The sequence below is a fragment of the Dipodomys merriami genome, unplaced genomic scaffold (genome assembly GCF_024711535.1).
Source record: "Dipodomys merriami isolate MVZ:Mamm:240054 unplaced genomic scaffold, mDipMer1.0.p SCAF_42, whole genome shotgun sequence".
NCBI lineage: Eukaryota > Metazoa > Chordata > Mammalia > Rodentia > Heteromyidae > Dipodomys > Dipodomys merriami.
Genome location: NW_027205826.1, coordinates 1,295,121 through 1,314,024, shown reverse-complemented (window position 1 = coordinate 1,314,024; position 18,904 = coordinate 1,295,121). Strand labels below are relative to the sequence as shown.

The 18,904-nt window shown below is 54.6% G+C and overlaps 1 long non-coding RNA gene across 2 annotated transcripts; it reads left to right on the top strand.

The window, feature by feature from the left end:
- Nucleotides 1–1,913: 1,913 nt before the first annotated feature.
- On the top strand, nucleotides 1,914–12,774 carry LOC138807292 (uncharacterized). Of its 2 annotated transcripts, XR_011366115.1 has the most exons (4): nucleotides 1,914–2,104; nucleotides 4,686–4,833; nucleotides 7,427–7,584; nucleotides 12,602–12,774. It is a non-coding gene; the product is annotated as an uncharacterized lncRNA (long non-coding RNA). The 2 variants fall into 2 exon arrangements; XR_011366114.1 differs by lacking the exon at nucleotides 12,602–12,774 and having other exon boundaries at nucleotides 1,917–2,104; nucleotides 7,427–8,670.
- The last annotated feature ends 6,130 nt before the right edge of the window (nucleotides 12,775–18,904 follow it).

The window sequence follows — 18,904 nt, the reverse complement described above, 5'->3', positions numbered from 1 at the left end:
CCTGGGCCTGGGATCCCTCCTCAGTGAATGGAGAACTGCGTGGGGAAGGGCTGGCCTGAGATGGCTCCATTAAACAAGAATGGGAGGCGTCGGGTGACCTGGAGCCCAGGGGACCTGCGCTCTGTGGCTCCTCACCTCTCCCTGCGCTCCCCTCGGCCTCCAGGGCCCACGGCACGCACGTGTGTGGATGGGCTCTGGTGAGAGCCCCGGGCACTGACACCAGGCCTCAGGGAAGCTGGCACTCTGAGGGAACAAAGAGGCGCTTCGAGGCCTGAGGCTTGCAGAGGGAGCTGAAACAAAGGGCAGAGTGCATACGGCTTGGGCCAAACTCCTCAGAGGTCAGAGGGCCTGTGACCCCTTTTAGTTTGCAGTGGAGGGGTCACCAGGTCAGGTGCTTTTAAGCCTGGATGGTCCCTCACGGCCGACCCCAGCCCTCTGCCCCTCGGCTCCCCCCCTCCCCCCCACAGCAGGGGGTGGTGGCACCTGCTGACCTGGCACCCCCGCCAGCCTCCGCTCTTCCCCCTCCTGGGCCACCTTGGCTTAGCCCTGCCCTTTCCTCCCCTCCACCTTTCACCTAAACAGTCACAAATCACACCCCTGCAGGGGGCCTTTCAGCCTGGATGGGGTCTCAGTGACACCTCCCCAGCCTCTAGGCCCGCACAGCAGGGAGCATCATGGAATGGGGATAAAGTACCTCAACTCCCACACTGAGCTTCTGCCTGCCGTCTGTGACTACTGGGGCAGAGGGGAAGTCCAAACACTGCAACTCACTGAACTGCGATCCTCAGAGCTCAGCCTTCTGAGTAGCGAGGATTACAGGCGTGAGCCACGGGTGCCCAGCTGCATTTAGTTATTTTGGGGGGTAGTGTCTTGTGAGTTGTGTGTGTGTGTGTGTGTGCACACTTAGGGCAGGATTCCTCTTATCAATGCCTCTCGAATAGCTAGGATTACAGGCCCAAGATCCCATGCCTGGCTTGTGAGTTGATAGGAGGTCTCACTAACTTTTTGCCAGGGTTAGTTTAGAACCATGATCCTCTCCCTCTCAGTTTCCCAAGTAGCATGAGCCACTATACCCAGCCTCACGGAGTTCATTTTTAATAAAGTAGCAAGTATGGAAGACGGTTGTCCCAGCACTTCTTAAAAAGTGTCCTTTCCTTGGTGGAAAACAAACTGATGGTTCTCATTCCTTTGGAGATTCTCTGCTTAATGGATACTTCGTGACCTGCGACCTAGTATACCTGGTGACCTCTGACCTGGGAGCCACCAAAATTCCCAGCCCGCACAAGCACAGTCTTGCTGGTCCCCGCCTTGGTCCCTGGACAGGACCAAGGCCCCTCTGGCTTCGGCTTCGATGCCGGTGAACGGCTCCGGGCTTCGAAGGGGGAGATCTCGGGCACGGGGGTGGGCCGCGTGTGCCCGCACCCGGCTCTCGGTGCGTGGTGGGAGCCGGGGACGCAGACCCGCGCTCCTGAGCCCAGCTCCCCACCTGCGAAGCCGGGATGGGCCCTCGCGGAGGCCGCCCTGCGGCCCGTCCGTGTGCAGATGGGAACGGGGCGCGGAGCCCCCAGCCTGCAAGCACAGATTGGAGCCCGGTGACGGGCCTTCCTTCCCGGGGCGCCCCCCTGCCTCGCCAGGACCCAGCCGGCGTCTACGTGTGTGTGCACGCACTCGTGTTTGCACGCGCACAGCAGGGCTCCAGCGGGCCGGCCGCTCCCAGGCCCGGCCAGGGCCGTGAGAGGGTCTCTTTGTTCTCCCTGCTGAGGAGGGCACAGGCCTTATCGGGATTGGTCGGGGTGCCTGCCCTTGAGCCAATCACTGTGGAAAGGGGGTGGGAAGCCCCACTGATTGGCTTAGCCCAGATCACATGCTTCAACTGAGCCCGGAACTGAGCCAGGCTCCTGAGGCCCTCGGAGACCCTCAATCTGAGATGAGGGCTGCCCTGCCCTGCCCCGCCCTGCCCTGCCCTGCCCGCCCTGCCCTGCCCTGCCCTGCCCTGCCCTGCCCTGCCCTGCCCTGCCCTGCCCTGCCCTGCGGCCCTGCCTTCCACTTTCTTTTTTCTTTGCTGAGGTATTGAGGATTGAACCCAGGGCCTTGCACAAGCGAGGTAAGCATGCTGCCATTTAGGCCTCATTTCCAAACTTTTTTTTTTTCCCTCCAATCCTGGGGCTTGAACTCAGGACCTGGGCCACTGCCCCTGAGTTTTGTTTTTGTTTTTGTTTATTTTCTCAAGGCTAGCACTCCATCACTTGAGCCAAAGCTCCACTTCTGGCTGTTTTTCTTTGGTGGCTCATGGAGATGAGAGTCACACAGACCTTTCCTGCCCACGCTGGTTTTGAACCATTATCCTCAGAGCTCGGCCTCGTGAGTAGCTAGGATTACAGTGGTGAGCTTGGCTTCTCCATTTTGTTTTTTTCACTGTGTTTTTTAGATGGGCCTTGCACCCACTCTGCAGCTTGCCACATATTGTATCCATAGAAACTTTTCTGCCAGCTGGACTGGGCAGACTTGCCCTGGGGTTGGGCTCTGAGATGGGTCGGACCCTCGGTTTGCAACTCTGTGAAGTGGCACTCACCATTTACAGCCACCATCCGTGGGGGCTTGGGAGATTCCTTGGCAGGTGCACACCAGGGCTGGTGGGGACGGATGAGGGAGGAGAGAGTTGGGTTGTGGAGGTGGGTCTGAGCCCAGTGGCGCAGGACCGGAGGGGCCAGCTGGGACTGTGAGATCCTGGGGGGGGGGGAGGGGGCGGAACATAGAGAAAGGAATAGGAAGGGAGGGAGAGACGAGTGGTGGAGAAGAGACTACAGAAAGGAGAGGAAAGGAAGGGAGGAGGAGGGAAGAGGGGGAGGAAACAGCACACTGGTGTTCCCTTGGCATCTGCCCAGTACTCTATTCAGCTCTGTTAAAGATCCAACCACATTTTGCTGGCACCCACCACGTGCCCATTAGCTCAAATTCCAAATTGATTCCTTGAGTGAAAGACGCCACGGCATGCTCATTGTGGCAGGCAGGAGGGGTGGGGAGGGCAGCGTGGTGCAGTCTGCTGCTGACTGCGGGGGCGGGCATTGCTGGGCACTTGGGGGACCTTCCCCAGGACCCAGCCTCCTCCCCCCCTCCCCTGGGGCACCAGGCCCCCAGCCCACTGCTCCAGGGCAGCCTGACCTGGCTCCGTCCTGGGGGCCAGGGCTGGGGTGCTGGCACTGGCTTAGGCCTTTCCCCACTGTTGCCATGGAAATGAAAAGTTCCCCTGCATCCCGCCCCCCACCCCTCAGAGAGGTCAAGTTCATGGCAGAGCTCCCCCCTTGTAGGCCCCCCAAGTCCTGGTTCCCCGGGGGGGGGGGAGAGGGGAGGGGCGAGCAGCCCGTGAGATGGGGCGAGACTCCCAGTTCTGGCTTCTCCAGGGCCAGTGGGGGGAGGGCAGGGGGGAGGGGCCCTGCCTCCCTGGGTCTGCACTTCACGCAGGCCTCCGGTAGAAAGCACAGTGGCAGGAAATGTCCTCACCCCTATTCCAGGTCCCCACATTCTCTCCCCCCATCCCCAGAAGCTCATTTCCTGCTTGTCTTCCACTGAGTCCATGGTGGGAGGTGCCTTCAGCTGCGAGAGCTGCTCCCCAAAGTCAGCGGAGGGTCAACCCCTCCCCCCCAAACCTCCCTCCCCCCCCCCAATCGCCTATGGTGTGCCAGCTCCTGTAACAGAGCTGGGTGTGAAAGAGAGAGCAAGAGGGAGGGAGGGAGGGAGGGAGAGAGAGAGAGAGAGAGAGAGAGAGAGAGAGAGAGAGAGAGAGAGAGAGAGAGAGAGAGAGAGAGGGAGAGGGAAAGGGAGAGGGAGAGGGAGAGGAAGAGAGAGAGAGAGAGAGAGAGAGAGGGAGAGAGAGGGAGAGAGTCTACTCCAAGATAGCAGAGGCCGGGCTGCTTTATGGAGTCCAGGCAGGCGCGCCTCTCGGTGACATCTCCACTGAAATTGCAGTCACTAAGAGTCAGTACTGTGAGGAAACTTGCAGGCAAATGCAAAGACCTCAAGATGGGGCCAGGCTTGGTGTGTGCAAGGGACAGAGCAAGGCCCCGGGGCGGCGGTGGCTGGGCCGCATTGCGGGGCTCTGAGCTCCCAGGGCTTGGAAAAGGCACGGGAGGGGCTGAAGGTCTGGGAGAGATCTGGTGAGATTTGATTTGATTTAGTTTGTGCCAGGGCTGCGGCTTGAACCCAGAGCATGGGCAGTACTATCCCCGAGGTGTTTTTTTTTGCTCAAGGCTAGCACTCCACCCCTTGAGCCACACCTTCCCTTCTGCCTTTTTGGCGCTTCATTGGAGATGAGAGTCTCCGGGGCTTTAAGCTGTGATCCTCACATCTCAGCCTCCTGAGTAGCTAGGATTACAGCCATGAGCCCTGGGCACCCGGCGTTTTGCTCATCTTCAACGCCATTGAAAGAGCCGGAATCGATGAAGAAAAGGAGTCAGGTGGTGGGGAAGACTGTGTCTCTTTTGACCTTCATTGGCAGAGTCCAGGACCGGCCTGCACACGCCCCGGCCACGGGTGTCAGGAGCGGCGGGAATCCTGGCCGAGGGAGATAACATTTGATAAACGGGGTGAAGACGCCTTCCTCCCTCAGCCCTTCTTCCAGACACCCCGGCTTCTTTATGGCTTTGCCCAGGTAGATCATTTATTGTCATACATTTTCTTATCTCCAGTGCTTTTCCAATTATGGATAACAACAGAAAGGCCGCCATTGGTTTCCAGAAGGTCATCAAGATAGAGAGCTCGCTTGGGAAGGGGATGACTTACGCAGTTGGCTTGTATAAATCTGGAGAAGCTTTATGCACAAGTCGGACAGGAAATGTAAGTGAGATTCATAAAACATATCAAGATTTATGGGTTTGCGGCTGATGAAAATTGCCTTTCCTTTTGCTGTTTGCGTGGGAATTATTTGTTCTTTCCAAGTGTTTTATGCAGCGCGTATGGGGGGGGGATCTTTGTGTGTGTAGATACCAGTCTTGGGGCTTGCACTCAGGGCTTTGGCACTGTCCCTTAGCTTTTTCACTCAAAGTGGGTGCTATACCACTTGGTCCAGCCTTTACTTTTGGCTTTTTGCTGGTTAACTGGAGGTATGTATGTCTGAGTCTCACGGACTTCTGTCTGGGCTGGCTTCGAACCTCAGTCCTCAGATCTTAGCCTCCTGAATAACTAGGATTATAGGTGTAAGCCACTGGTATCCAACAGCTGTTATATGTTTTTAACATCTGCGGAGAAAGGAAACATCCCACCCCACCCCACCCTTCCAGTGTATTTTGCTCTGTTGCCCCAGTTGACTTTGAGCCTGTGGTCCCTCTCCCTCCCCCTGCCTTTTAGCTTCCTGAGTGGCTGGGATTGCAGGTGTGCACTACCATATTGAGAAGCAAGGCATTCTTCATGATGGTTTCAAGACTGTGGACCACCAGGCATGCCCCCTGGGGCTGGGTTTTATGAGTGGGAGGTGAGATCTAGGCACCAGGGTTCTTAAGCTGGCTGCGAGGGACCCTGGGGGCCGAGTCCTCACTGGTAAGCGGGTCTCAGGGGGTGCAACCCTTTTTGGGGCAGCACCCAGGGACCGTGGGCAGAGGGGAGTCGGTTTTAGTGTGACGAGAGGCAGACATAGAAGAGGCTTTTTCTGTGCTGGTTCCCCATCTTCTCATGGTCACAGCCCCTCACTTCCAGTCTTTTGCGGGGATGGTTGAGGGGGGCAGTGGCGCCCCCTCTGCCTCTTCTCCAGGATAGAGGGCGGCGTGGCCGCGTCTGCTCACGCGCTGACTGGGTTGGTCTCATGGAGGAGGACACACAGGTGTTTGGCATGGGAGGACTGAAATATGGCGTGGAGAAGGCCCACGGGGCCGAGGCCCAGGGCCACCCCGTCATTTTTCAGCACCATTTTCTTCCGCGTAATGCTCCCATAGATCTTGGGACCCAATCATCTGACAGCCGCGGAGATGCTTTATGGTGACAGGGTGTAAGGTTTTAGAGGAGGGAGAAATAATGGTGAACTTTCTGTCCTCCAAAGATCCTCATTGTCCCTGCAACACAAAGCCCGTCTTGTTTGGCTTTTCTCGGAAATGTTCCCAGAGGAGGAAAACAAATAGGATTTACTCAGACTTCCTTCAGCTAGCAAGGAAAATAAAAAGAACTTTCCCACTGACCCTTCTCCTGGGGGAGACGCCGGGGCAGGGAGACTTCAGATGGTAGCGGGAGCTCTGTGGCTCATGCCAGTAATCCTGGCGTGACTCAAGAGGCTGAGAGCTCAAGATTGTGGTTTGAAGCCACACCAGGCAGGAAAGTCCGTGAGAATCTTTTTTTTTTTTTTTTTTTTTTTTTTTTTGTCGGTCGTGGGGCTTGAACTCTGGGCCTGGGCGCTGTCCCTCAGCTCTTCAGCTCAAGGCGAGCGCTCTACCACTTGAGCTACAGCGCCACTTCCGGTTTTCTGGTGGTTTATTGGAGATAGGAGTCTCATGGTCTCTCCTGCCCGGGCTGGCTTTGAACCGCGATCCTCAGATCTCAGCCTCCTGAGTAGCTAGGATTACAGGCGTGAGCCACCAGCGCCCGGCTCCGTGAGAATCTTATGTCCAATTAGCCACCAAAGTGCCAGAAGTGGATGTGTGGTAGAGCACCAGCTTTGGGCCAAAAAAGCTATGGGATCATGCCCAGGCCCTGAGTTCAAGCCACAGTACTGGCACGTGGGCACACACACCTACACATGTACGTGTGCACACATGCATGTGTGCACACATGCATGTGTGCACACACAAAGTTTGCTTCTGCAACAGCAGAGAATGTGACGCCTGGTGGTTTTAAACAACCTTTGGGTTTCTATTGCAGTTTTCTCTCTCTGCTCCACAGCTAGAAAGAGCTGAGGACAGAGGTAGAAATTCTCTCAGTGGGGTCCAGGTGTCCCACTGCTTAGCCCTGTGGGTGAAGATCTTTCTGGAAGATGTGTCCTTCTTTGCAGGAAGGGCCAAGAGAGTAAATCAAGGCCACATCCCAGTGCCCCAGGGGCCCCACGCTCAGGGAAAGTTGCATAGGCCTGCGGTCCTTAGGGAAATGTGAGTCAGCACCATAACAAAAACCACCGAGCGCCCGCCAGGAATCAACACCGATAACCGAGGGCAGGACATGGAGAAAATGGAGCCCTTGTGGGTTGCTGGTATGAGTGAAATGGTATGGCCCATTTGGAGAACAGTTGAATACTGATATTTTATGAATGTTCTGGGAAAAAAACCCAGATGCCTGTTAGTGGACAAATAGAGAAATAAATTGTGTTATAGAAATACAATGGAATATACTATTTAGCCATTAAAAAGGGGGAAAAGTGTTGATATATGATACAATGTTGATAAACATCAACATATTATGCTAAGTGAAAAAACAAACAAACCAGTCACGGATTGTGTGGTTCCATTTATAGGGGATATCCAGAAGACGGAAACCCACCAAAACAAGACAGACTGGGATTTGGCAGCCATTGTGGAGGGGGTGACGGAGAGCAGTGTTTCTTGGGGCAGCCTTTCTGTCAGCTTTCCACGACGGAAACAAAATGCCCGAGACAAGTTACCAAAAGAAAAGGTTTGTGTTTGGCTCGCGGTTTGTGTTTGGCTCGTGGTTTTGGGCTTCTGCTGGGGTGATGACCAGGAACTTGAGATGGAGAACATGGTGCAGGAAGGAAAAAAGGAGGACAGGGCCAGGTCCCCGGCGCCTCTCAGCAGCTTGCCTGGGGACCAGACCGTTGACAGGGTCTCCGGGGACAGTCAGCCTCCAGACTGCAGCAAGGAGAGACTGAGCAAAGCAGGCTCAGGAACGGCACTCCTGCCCAGGACCAGCATAAAACAATCGAAACAACAACACATTCCTCTCTGGACAGAAGGGGCTCTCCAAGGCCAGGCCGAGTGCCCTGTCTTCCTGCATGAACCCCTCAAAACACCAGAACCCAAACCCAAAACAACCTAGAAGAGCCAGGCAAAGATGAGAAAAATCTGCCCGCCCTGCCTCCGCCCCTCCCCAGCTCGAGTCCATCCTCTGGAAGAGAGGGTAATTAATTCAAGAAGGCCCAGCAGGCACTTAGACTGGGGAGAGGAGGGCGTGGGGGGCGGGGGGTGGTTTAATCCCTGTCTCAGGGCAAAATTGTTCCGGCCCTAATGAGACTCTCGGGCATGAACCCTGCGCCGATTGTCCACAGCCAGCAGAAGGAGGGCGAGACCAACTTTCTTTCTGAATCCAGGGCTGACTTCACCAAGTGGCATCGCCTCTGAAGGGCACCCAATCAATCGGCTGGCCCCGCCGCATGAAATTGTGTTTGCCTGCCGCCCGCTATCTCCCCGGGCGCAGCTGGGCTGTAAGTCAGCGGTGATAAGGTGCTGCATTATGCCGCCGTGTTTATGAACTCTGCCTGGAAAGACATGATAGAAATACTCAGCGATCTGCAAAGGGAGCCGGCGCTGGGGGGGGAGGGGGAGTCCGTACTGGTTGCCCGGGCAACCGCGGGGCTATTTTGGGCATCAGATTTTGCAGATCATGAGAAGCGCTTTCCTCGCGAGTGGTTGGTTAGACGCTTCCCTTCCCCCTTTCTTTCCTGGAGGCCATGAATGCAGAATGCAGTATTTAGGAAGGGGACGGCTTAATTTCTTAATTAAACCTTATGATATTTTTCTCCTCCTTTTTTTTTTTTTTGGCCTTCTTTAAAAATGGATGGGGGAAATCTCAGGGTGTTTGCTGGCAAGCTTTCTGGAGTGGAAGAAGATGTGTGAATAATTTACTGATCTTCACTGATGCTCGCTGTTCCCCCCGCCCCCCGCACCTCATTTTCCCTATAATAAACTCCCTGAGCAAATCCCTGGCTCAGGCCTCTGCACCCTCTCAAAATCCCCTGGTGCCCACGAGCAAGCCCGGGGGCCTGGCTGGAAGTGGCTCCATCTCTGAGGAACAAAGCCCAGTCGTTGCCCGGACGAGGCTGGCTCCTTCCCCGTGAGGGACAGCTTTCCCCGGGGAGGACCAGGGGCGCCAGGCTGCGCCCCGTCCCTCCCACAGGGAGCGGGGTGCTTCTGCCACAATCCCCAGTGGCAGTGCAGTGTTGCCTCCAGGCTGGGTGCGAATGCACAACTTGGGGTCCTCCCCACACAGCAGCCGGGCGAGCGTCTGTCTCCGCAGGGAGGAAGGCCCTGTCCAAGCTCGCGGTTCCAGGCCTGGGGTTGGAGGGTGCTAGCTCTCCTTGGGATTTGAACTCAGGGCCTGGGCGCTGTCCCTGAGCTTTTGTGCCCAAGGCTAGCGTTCTACCACTTTGAGCCACAGTGCCACTTCCAGTTTTGGTTGTTGACTGGTGATAAGAATTTCACAGACTTTCCTGCCCAGCCTGGCTTTGAACTGCCGTCCTCAGATCTCAGCCTCTTGAGGAGCTAGGATGACAGGCGTGAGCCACCAGTGCCTGGGTGATTTTCCTTCTGGTCCCCAGATCCTGTCTGTCCTGCTCCCCACCCCCATCCTGAGGTGGCTTCTTAGAAACTGCTTTCCTGGGCTCCCGAATTCTAAGAGAGCAGGGAGAGGAGCTTCGTGGCTCCGAGTCTGTGTGGCTTTGCAATCGCCTTGTGTTCCAGGAAAGCCAGGTGGGATCTGTGACTTCACCCTGAAGGCACAGCGGAGCCTGGCCAGACAGACCCCCCCCCCCAGCCGCTGGAGCAGGCCTCACCCTCCTCTCTGGAACCAGGGCTGAGATGACGACCAGCCGGGACACTCCCACCCACCCCCTCCAGCCCCTCCTGACACGGTGGTCCCCAGACCATCTCCGAGCCCGGGACACACACACCCGGGGCCTGGACTGCTTAGTGATAGCACAGGGCTTTCCCCTCCACCTAGTAAAGCTGCCCTTGGAGACAGCTGGAGATCCACCCAATGCTGCCTTCTCATGGCTGCCATGTAATCCTTTCTCTGCCCACCACCATCGTCATCCTCACCATCATCCTCGTCTTCCTCCTCCTCCTCCTTCTTCTCCCCCCGCCCTTTCTTTTGTGGTTGTGGGGCTTGAACTCTGGGCCTGGGCGCTGTCCCTCAGATCTTTAGCTCAAGGCAAGCGCTCTACCACTTGAGCCACAGCACCACTTCTGGTTTTCTGGTGGTTTATTGGAAATGAGTTTCATGGCTTTTCCTGCCTGGGCTGGCTTTGAACCATGATCCTTAGATCTCAGCCTCTTGAGTAGCTAGGATGACAGGCGTGAGCCACTGACGCCAGGCTTTGCTTTCTTTTTTAAACACTTTTTAATTGTGTGTCACTCAAGGATTGTGCAAACTGGGAAGAATGGAAACGTTCAAAGAAGTAAATCAATTGTCTCCGCTTTCTCTCTGTCTGAAACACCAGATAGTCTTTCCCAATTGTCTAAATTCCCTTTTTTTACACACTTGAAATCAGACTCTTCCCTGCCTTTTCTGCAGCTAATGTCATCATGTGAGCATTTTTCCCTTTCCTTAGACCTCAGCACCCACATAAAAAAAAAAATAAAAACAGCTGCACAAAATGTTTACCGCACAGCTTCCACAGAGCTAAGCTCTGCGTGTGGATCAATCACCTCCCGAGGCTCTTTCAGGCTGGGCAATGGCAGCTTGGGATTTTAACACCAAAGCCGGCCGGCGCTCTGTGGAGGGGGTGGGGGGGGTGGGGTGCCCCCTTTGCCTTTGAAGCTGAAGGAGGAGAAGCCAGTCAGTCAGCAGCGGCCCGGAGAGGGTTTCTGTGGTGACATGCAGGGCTAAGAGACAAAATTACTTCCCTCAGGGCAGGTGGAGCACTGGCTCTTCGGCATTTTGAAGGTTGGCAGCCAGGGAAATGGAGTGAAATAGATTCCAGGAGCGGGGTGGGGGGTGGCGGGGATGGGGGAGAGGCCGCGGGCAGCAGAGCATGCTGGCGGGCTGCCCGCCCCTGGGCAGGGCCGTGTACTTTGAGGGGGGGAGATACCCATGACCCTGTGAGTGGGGGGTCCCACCTACAGCGTGGTTGACAAGCGGGCTGGGTGAGCATGCCGGACACCACTAACCCCCCCCCCTTTCCCCTGCCCACCACATCCCCGCCGAGCCCCCTAACCCATATCCTGTGTATCCCAAGTTCAATAGTGCGATGATAAAGGTCTTTACCCAAGGTGAGCGTCTGTGGCCAGCAAGGTTCCAGGGAGTTTCACCGGACACAGCCGATAGAGTTTGGAATTACTTCCCAGCTCTGTGCGCAGCTCTTCATCCCCGACTAGCAGGCTTACTGTTTGATCACCTCAGGGATCTCTATCTCTATCTATCTATCTATCTATCTATCTATCTATCTATCTATCTATCTATCTATCTATCTATCTATTCTTTTCTTTTTTTCCTGTCCTGGGGCTGAGCTCTTTTGCTCAAGGCTGGTGCTCTACCACTTGAATCACAGCTCCACTTCTGTTTTTTTGTGGTTCATGGGAGATAAGAGTCTCACAGACATTCCTGCCCAGGCTGGTTTTGAACCGCTGTCCTCAGACCTCAGGCTCCTGAATAGCTAGGATGACAGGTGTGAGCCACCAGCCACCAGTGCCTGGCTAACAGCTGTAGTTTTGTTATTTATCTTCTCACTTTTCTGGATTATTTCACAAGCATCTTCCTCTGGTCTTTGAGCACCTGTATCTCTGATTAGTCCTTCTGTTTTATAATCTTGCTGCCTTAATTTGGGGTGATGAAGACTGGCGAAGTTTTTCACTGGTTCTGTGGTCATGTTTTTCATTCGTTCTGTGGTTACGTTCTCTCTTTGGTTCCATGGATATGTTTTCCACTGGTATTGTGGCCATGGTTCCCATGGGTTCTATGGTCACATTTCCATTGGATTCATAATCATGTCTTTTCACTGGTCCCATGGTCATTTTGTTTTTGTTTTTGTCAGCCATGGGTCTTGAACTCTGGGCCTGGGCGCTGTCCCTCAGCTCTTCAGCTCAAGGCTAGCGCTCTACCACTTTGAGCCACAGCACCACTTCCAGCTTTTTCTGCTTATGTGGTGCTGAGGAATTGAACCCAGGACCTCATGCATGTGAGGCAAGCGCTCTACCACTGAGCCACCTTCCCAGGCCCTGGTCATTTGTGTTTTGTGGTTCCGTGGGCACATTTTGGTGTCACGCTGGGACCCTGCTGGGGACGGGCCGTGTGTGTGTGTGGGGGGGGCGCTGTCTCTGCGCGGCACTTGTGGCTTTCCCTTGTGTCTGAGCCTCTGTCATTCCTCACTGCCTCCAGGCCACAGTAAATTCTGAAATAATCTCATTCTGAGGATGCCAAGCCTCATTTGTCCAACAGAAAACCCCTAGGAAGCACGCGCAGCATTAACCTGGTGCTGGCCAGGGACTCTGTTGTTTCTGGGGTCCCACCATCCATCCTTCTACCGCTTGGTGACAATGTGACTTGATGGCACTGGGCTCTGCCTTCGGGGGAGGGGTCAGACCCAAGGGGACCGAGGGCGGCTGAGTGGGCAGAACTGCCTGGCTTCAATCGTCTTCCAGAGTTTTGGGGCGCTGCTCTTTGGTGGATGTTTGTGAAGGCTCCGGTGCAGGACACTGGTGTATAATTCTCTTTATTCCTTATTATATGTGATTGACAGGCAGTGGGGCTGGACCAGGAGAGGAAGCACATCTGGGCACTGAGGAATGATCACACCCACTCACATCCCCAGAGAGATCCTGCCTTGGCAGTGGCCTGCCGTCCCTGTGGCCCTGGTGCATGGCACCACCGACGCCCGCAGCTGCTCCCACCAGCAGGGGGCGTCCCACCCGCCCCACCTGGCTCTGACATGGGGGCGGGGGGGGGGGGGGGAGGGGCAGCGTCCCCCTGTCCCGGGCTCTCACTTGGTTTCCTACTTGTCAGACTGGTTGTTAGAAATCACACACACCGGGCCGAGGCTGTGGGTCCTTCACCTCCCTTATTCCGCCTCTCCACCTGCTGCTCCCAAAAGCAGCCCCTGACCCTCCACTGAGCCGGCCGCTGGCTGGCTGGGCTGTCCCAGGCCGGAGCCTTCTCCTGTCACCATGGCGACCAGTAAGGAGTTGCACGCACAAAACTGGATCTGTGTTTTGAAGATTTTACTGCCGAGCAGCGCTGGGGGCCAGTGCTCTGGCTTCCCCCACCCCAAGTGGGGAGAGGCACCCCCTTTCCATCCCACCCACTCATCAGATCCACTTGGAATTCATGGATCGTTTTGGTTCTTTCAGTCCTGGGGTTTGAGTTTGCTTTGTGCCTGCTTGGCAGGCATTCCACCACGTGAGCCATGCCTCCAGCCTGGCTTTCAGCTGGTTATTTGGGGGATGGAGTCTTGTGGACTTTTCCATCTAGGCTGGCATTGAACTGAGACCCAGAGCACAGTGTCCTGGGGTCACTGGGGTACCTGGATGTCCCCAGCATGTGGGTTTGCTTCAACACTATTAAAAAGAATCAGTCTTAGGTAACTTTAGATGTAGATCTGTTTATTGGACACATAGCATCCCAAGCCTGATTTGCTTCATTTTTTTTTTTCCAGTCTTGGGGCTTGAACTCAGGGCCTGAGCACTGTCCCTGAGCTTCTTTTGCTCAAGGCTAGTGCTCTACCACTTGAACCACAGCATCACTTTTGGCTTTTTCTGTCGAACCCAGGACTTCATGCATGCTAGGCAAGCATTCTACCACAAAGCCACATTCCCAGCCACTGTTTTGTTCTGAATAATCACTATCAGAAGATTTTCCTAGTTGTGCCTGTGAATTGAAGTGTTAAGCATGTGTCAGGGAAGGTCACTTTGAATTATGACAGCAATAAATGCACAATATTATGAATGATTAAAATGTAATCAAGTCTGGTGGGGAGTGCCCTGGGACAGCCCACGTGATTCTCAATCTCTTAAAGTAGCTGGGACTGGATGCCGCCATGCCCAGCTCTGCACCTCATTTCGGAACCCTTTCACATCCGAGGACCTACCCAGTTAGCCACACAGACAGGCAGAGCACAGGCCATTCTGCGGAGTCAGCAATGGAGCATGACAGGGGCATAGCAGGAGCGAAAAGGAGCGGGGTCCTGCAGATTAGCAGGAACAAGACACTTGCCTATCCATGAAATGTACTTGTTTTTTTGCAAATGCTTTAACTTCAATTGATTTTTTTGGGGGGTGGAGGGGTCTGGTCATGAGGCCTGAACTATGGGCCTGGGCGCTGTCCCTCAGCTCTTCAGCTTAAGGCTAGCGCTCTACCACTTGAGCCACAGCGCCACTTCTGGCTTTTTTCTTTTTGCTTATGTGGTGCTGAGGAATCGAACCCAGGGCCACAGCCATGCAAGGCAAATGCTCTACCACTGAGCCACCTTCCCAGCCCCTCAATTGATTAAAAAAAAAAAAATACATTTGGAGCTACTCAGGAGGCTGAGATCTGAGGATTGCAGTTCAAAGCCAGCCCGGGCAGGAAAGTCCATGAGACTCTTATCTCCAAGGAACCACCAGAAAACCAGAAGTGGTGCTGTGGCTCAAGTGGTAGAGTGCTGGCCTTGAGCTGAAGAGCTGAGGGACAGCGCCCAGGCCCAGAGTTCAAGCCCCACAACTGACAGAAAAAAACCCAAACCCAAAAACCAAAAAAAAAAAAAAAACAAAAAAACATTTGGAGTTGGGGGGGGGGAGTCAGGATGAGTGTGTGTGTGTGTGTGTGTGTGTGTGTGTGTGTGTGTGTGTGTGTCAGGAGGAGTCTGTGTAGCTGGAAATGGCCTCATTTCATGGATCATCCTCCTGTCTCAGTTGACATAACTGTAGGGCTGGATTCCAGAGGTAGCTTCCATAAAAATGAAGCCTGGGTGTGAGAGCCGGGGACCGAGGGCAGGGAAGACACCGGTTTGCATGGACAGAGCAAGGTGTGTGTGTGTGTGTGTGTGCCTGCTCCCACACGCACGTCCCACTGGTGCTCTGCCAGTCGCCGGCTGCCCGGGATCGGTCAGGCGGGGCCCTGGGTGACCTGAGGTCCACTCTTGGCTCTCTCTGAAGGCCATTGCTGGAGGGGATCAGGTCACACCCCTGCTCCTGGGGACAGCCTTGGAGGGATGGGGACTTGTCCTTACTGGGGGGCCGAGGTGGGGGGGCTCTCCTCCAGGCTCTGCTATTCCCAAGGCGTAGCTTTGATCCTTTCATCATAAATACCTCGTGCACCACTCCTGCCTTCCTCGGAATCCAAGGTCACTGCAGAGTGAGTGGCATCAGGCAAAGACGCATGCGGAATGCAGACGGGGTGCCCAGCCCCCCCCCCCCCCCCCCCCCGCTTTCATAGGCGCAAGTAAGTAGCAGGTGCTCTTGGGGTGGGGGGGAGGGGGAAGCAGAGTGGAAAAAAAACAACATCCGCATTCCTGCCCGTGGAGTGGGGGGGCAGGGCCCAGAGTGGGCCCCGTGGGATGCGCCACCACATCCATCTCCTGAGACTCACAGTTCCCCCGTGATCGGGGGCGCACACGCACACGCACACGCAACTGCTGTTCTGCTCAGCACAACACGTGGCCCGAGCTGAGGGACCAGCACGCCGGCGCCCACTAGTCAAGTGAGGTTCGAGCCCTGACGCCCAGGGAGGGGGCTGGGAGGGGGCACAGCTTTCTCAGGGAGGCCAATTCCAAATGGTGGAAGGGGCGTGTGTGCATGTGGGGGGAGGGTGTGCACGCGCGTGAATGTGTGTGTGCGTGTGAAGCCCAGCGTGGCACTGGAGCCGTCCTGCTGCCTCACACCAGCCGAGGACCAAGTTTATGGGGTTTTTTTTTTTCTTTCCAAGGACGTGATTAGCGAGATTAGCCAGCCAGACCTGTTGTCTTTCCTTTTGCAAGCAGCAAATTACCCAGGAAAATGTAATTACCCGTTCGCTCCGTCATTAATGCCCGGCTAAGAAGATTGAATGATGGCCCCTTTTATGGAATTTCAAAGCTTCTTTTACACGATACATCCCCGATATTCAACGCAATGAGACTTTTCGGAATTCAATTAAGCATTTGCCTACTGTGACTCTTTATTCATTGCCAATTGTCTCAGTAAATAATCTTCATCAAAAGTCAGAACCAATCCCCATTAGGTGTTTAGATTAATTAATGGGTCCCCTTGGAGCCACCCCCAACGAATTCAATTTGAACGTCAACAACCTGGAGCTGGAGCTTCCCAGGTTGGCATTAAGACAATATTAAACCTGCAATAAGTCACATTTAAAACGTTAATTCGGGGAAGCTCTCCGTTTAGAGCATTTAATTAAATCCTTAAATAAACGGCACGGGCTCCATACCAGATGGTTTTGCTCAGAGCCTTGAAGTCACTGTGGGAACTAATATTGGAGACGCCGTGAAGATAAGCAGGATATATAGAGTAATAAAATCTAATCTCGTTTCCAGTGGGGAGATGCCGTGTGTGTACACAGCCCCGGCTCCGATGGAAAAGTTAATTACATTAACCCCGCTGTATTCGGGGGTCCACGCAGCCAGAGATGAAATTACTCTCCCCCCCTCCACATCCCACCATCATTAGATTCTTCTCAACTTCACTATATTAATTTTTAGCCAAATACTTACTCATAAGGAAAATGGAAGTGAATGTAACCAAAGATAAAGTAATGCAGCCTTAATATTCTGCAGGGATTAAGGAGCCCTCAGGAAAAATAGGCTCTGCAAATGTCACGGGCTTGAGGTGGATTTGGGGGGTGGGGAGAGGGGAGAGATGAAGAGGCCAATGAGGCTCCCCTCGCTGTGCAGCGCTGCTCACCCAGCCTGGGGTTAATAAAGAGCTTGATGTAGAAACTTCAGTGCTGCAGGCAGTGGGGGAAGGGACCCTGGCTCTGGGGGAAGTCTGATTTGGTGATGGGTGCAGGTGTCAGGCAAGATCCGGTAATGGGGCCACCACTGTCTGGACCCTTGGCCTCCCCTAAGTTTCCACAACTCAGTGGCTGCTGCTTCATCTTCTCTACCTTCTCCTTCTCCTCCTCCCCCCTCCTTTTCTTTCTCCTTCCTCCTCCTCCTTCCTCTTCTTCCTTTCTTCCTCCTCCTCCTCCTTCTTTTCTTCTTTCTCCTCTCTTCCTTCTTCTCTTTTCTTCCTTTCTTCCTTCCTTTCTCCTCTTCCTCCTCCTCCTTCTCCTCTTCCTCCTTTTGTGCCAGTCTTGGGGCTTGAACTCACAGCTAACGCCCTACCACTTGAGCCACAGCACCACTTGCAGCTTTATCTGAGTAGTTTATTTTGGAGTTAAGAGTCTCATGGACTTTCCTGCCTGGCCTAGCTTCAAACTGTGATCCTTGGATCTCAGCTTCCTGAATAGCTGGGATTACAGGTATGGGCCACCAGCACAACACCTTTTTGTTTGTTTTTATTCTAGGGCCTGGGCATTGTCCCTGAACTTTGTGCTCAAGGCTAGTGCTCAACCCCTTGAGCCACAGCTCCACTTCCAGTTTTGTTGGTGGTTCATTGGAGGTAAGAGGCTCACAGATTTTTCCTGCCTGGGCTGGCTTTGAACCACAGTCCTCAGGATTTCAGCCTCCTGAGTAGCTTTTCCTTTTTGCCAGTACTGGGGTTTGAACTCAGGGTCTCTGACTCTCACTCAACTTTTCCACCCATTCTACTGGCTTCAAATTGCAGTCCTCAGATCTCAGCCTCCCGAGTAGCGAGGATCACAGGTGTGAGCCACCAGCGCCCAGCTACTATCCATCTTCTCTAATGCTTGAAAACATCATTGAAAGAGTTTTAATAACTTGACCCTACTTTCCCTTTTATTTCCTCTTTGCTGAGAAGGGTAAATGGTCCCTTTTTGAACATGAGTCTTGGTCTCAATGTCTACCTTTACTCTGATAGATCCAAGATTATGGTCAAAGATCAGATCATTTAAAAGCCCAGCTCCTTATCGTGATCGGAACAATCAGCCAAACAGAGACCCCTAATTAAGAGTTCCCACCGGAGAGTAAGCCTTAGAGAACCAGCAGCTGTTCTCTAAAGATTTGTCTTTCCCAGAGTTCCTTGTCATGGAATCAAAGCCTTCGGAGCTGGGCTGAAAGCAGGAGGTTGAGTTTGGAGGCTGAGAAGTTAGGTGGGTTCATGAGGTCCAGCGGGGCCCGGAGGCGGCACCTCGCTTCCTCCGTGCTGGTCTGCGCATGCGCTGTCTTGGGGCCCTGCCAGTCTTTGGGGTGTCACACCACTGGGGATCCTTGCGCCTTCTGCCGTCATGCTCCTCCCTCGGCTCAGAGGCTCAGGGGACCCCGTGGCCTGCCCTGTGACTCCTTCTAAGACAACGGTCCCAGCTCTGTCCCCAAGTTCCTCCCCTGTGCACCTGCTGGCGTCAGGAGGCAAAGGCAGAGGACAGGGCGCTCGCCGCGTGTGCCCACGCTGGTGGAAGGCTCGGATCCGCTTGCAGGTGCTCCCCGCCAGCCCTCCATGAGAGGAACTTGGCAGGCAGCTGCCACAGCCACCTGACGCAGCCCCAGCTGCAGTAACAAGCATGTCCTGCCAGCTGCTCTCCTGGACAGGGGCAGCAGGCGGGCTGGAAACCTGGAATCCACTCCATGGCTGGCTCTCGGGCGAGGCATGCAGGCCTTGGTGGGTACCCCCAATGATGATGCCTGGTCCCTCCACCCCAGCATCACCCCATCCCGAACAGCAAGAGCCAAAGCCCCACAGTTACCCATACGGACCCTGAACCTGTACTTGGAGCAGGTGGAGAGGAGGAGGCAGGGTCCCCTTAGGATCTGTGGCACGAGGCAGAGAACCAACAACAGACCTGAGGGAGAGCAGAAGTTTTGGAATAAAGCCATGGCTGCCTCTGGTCCTGGCTCCTCCCAGGTCTTGCGGAGGAGACTGAGGTGATGCAGGAGGCTTCTGCTGCCCCAGGAACACATCCCAAACTGAAACAGAGGAAGAAACTCATGCCTGCAAGCAGCTATCTGGGAGGCAGAGAT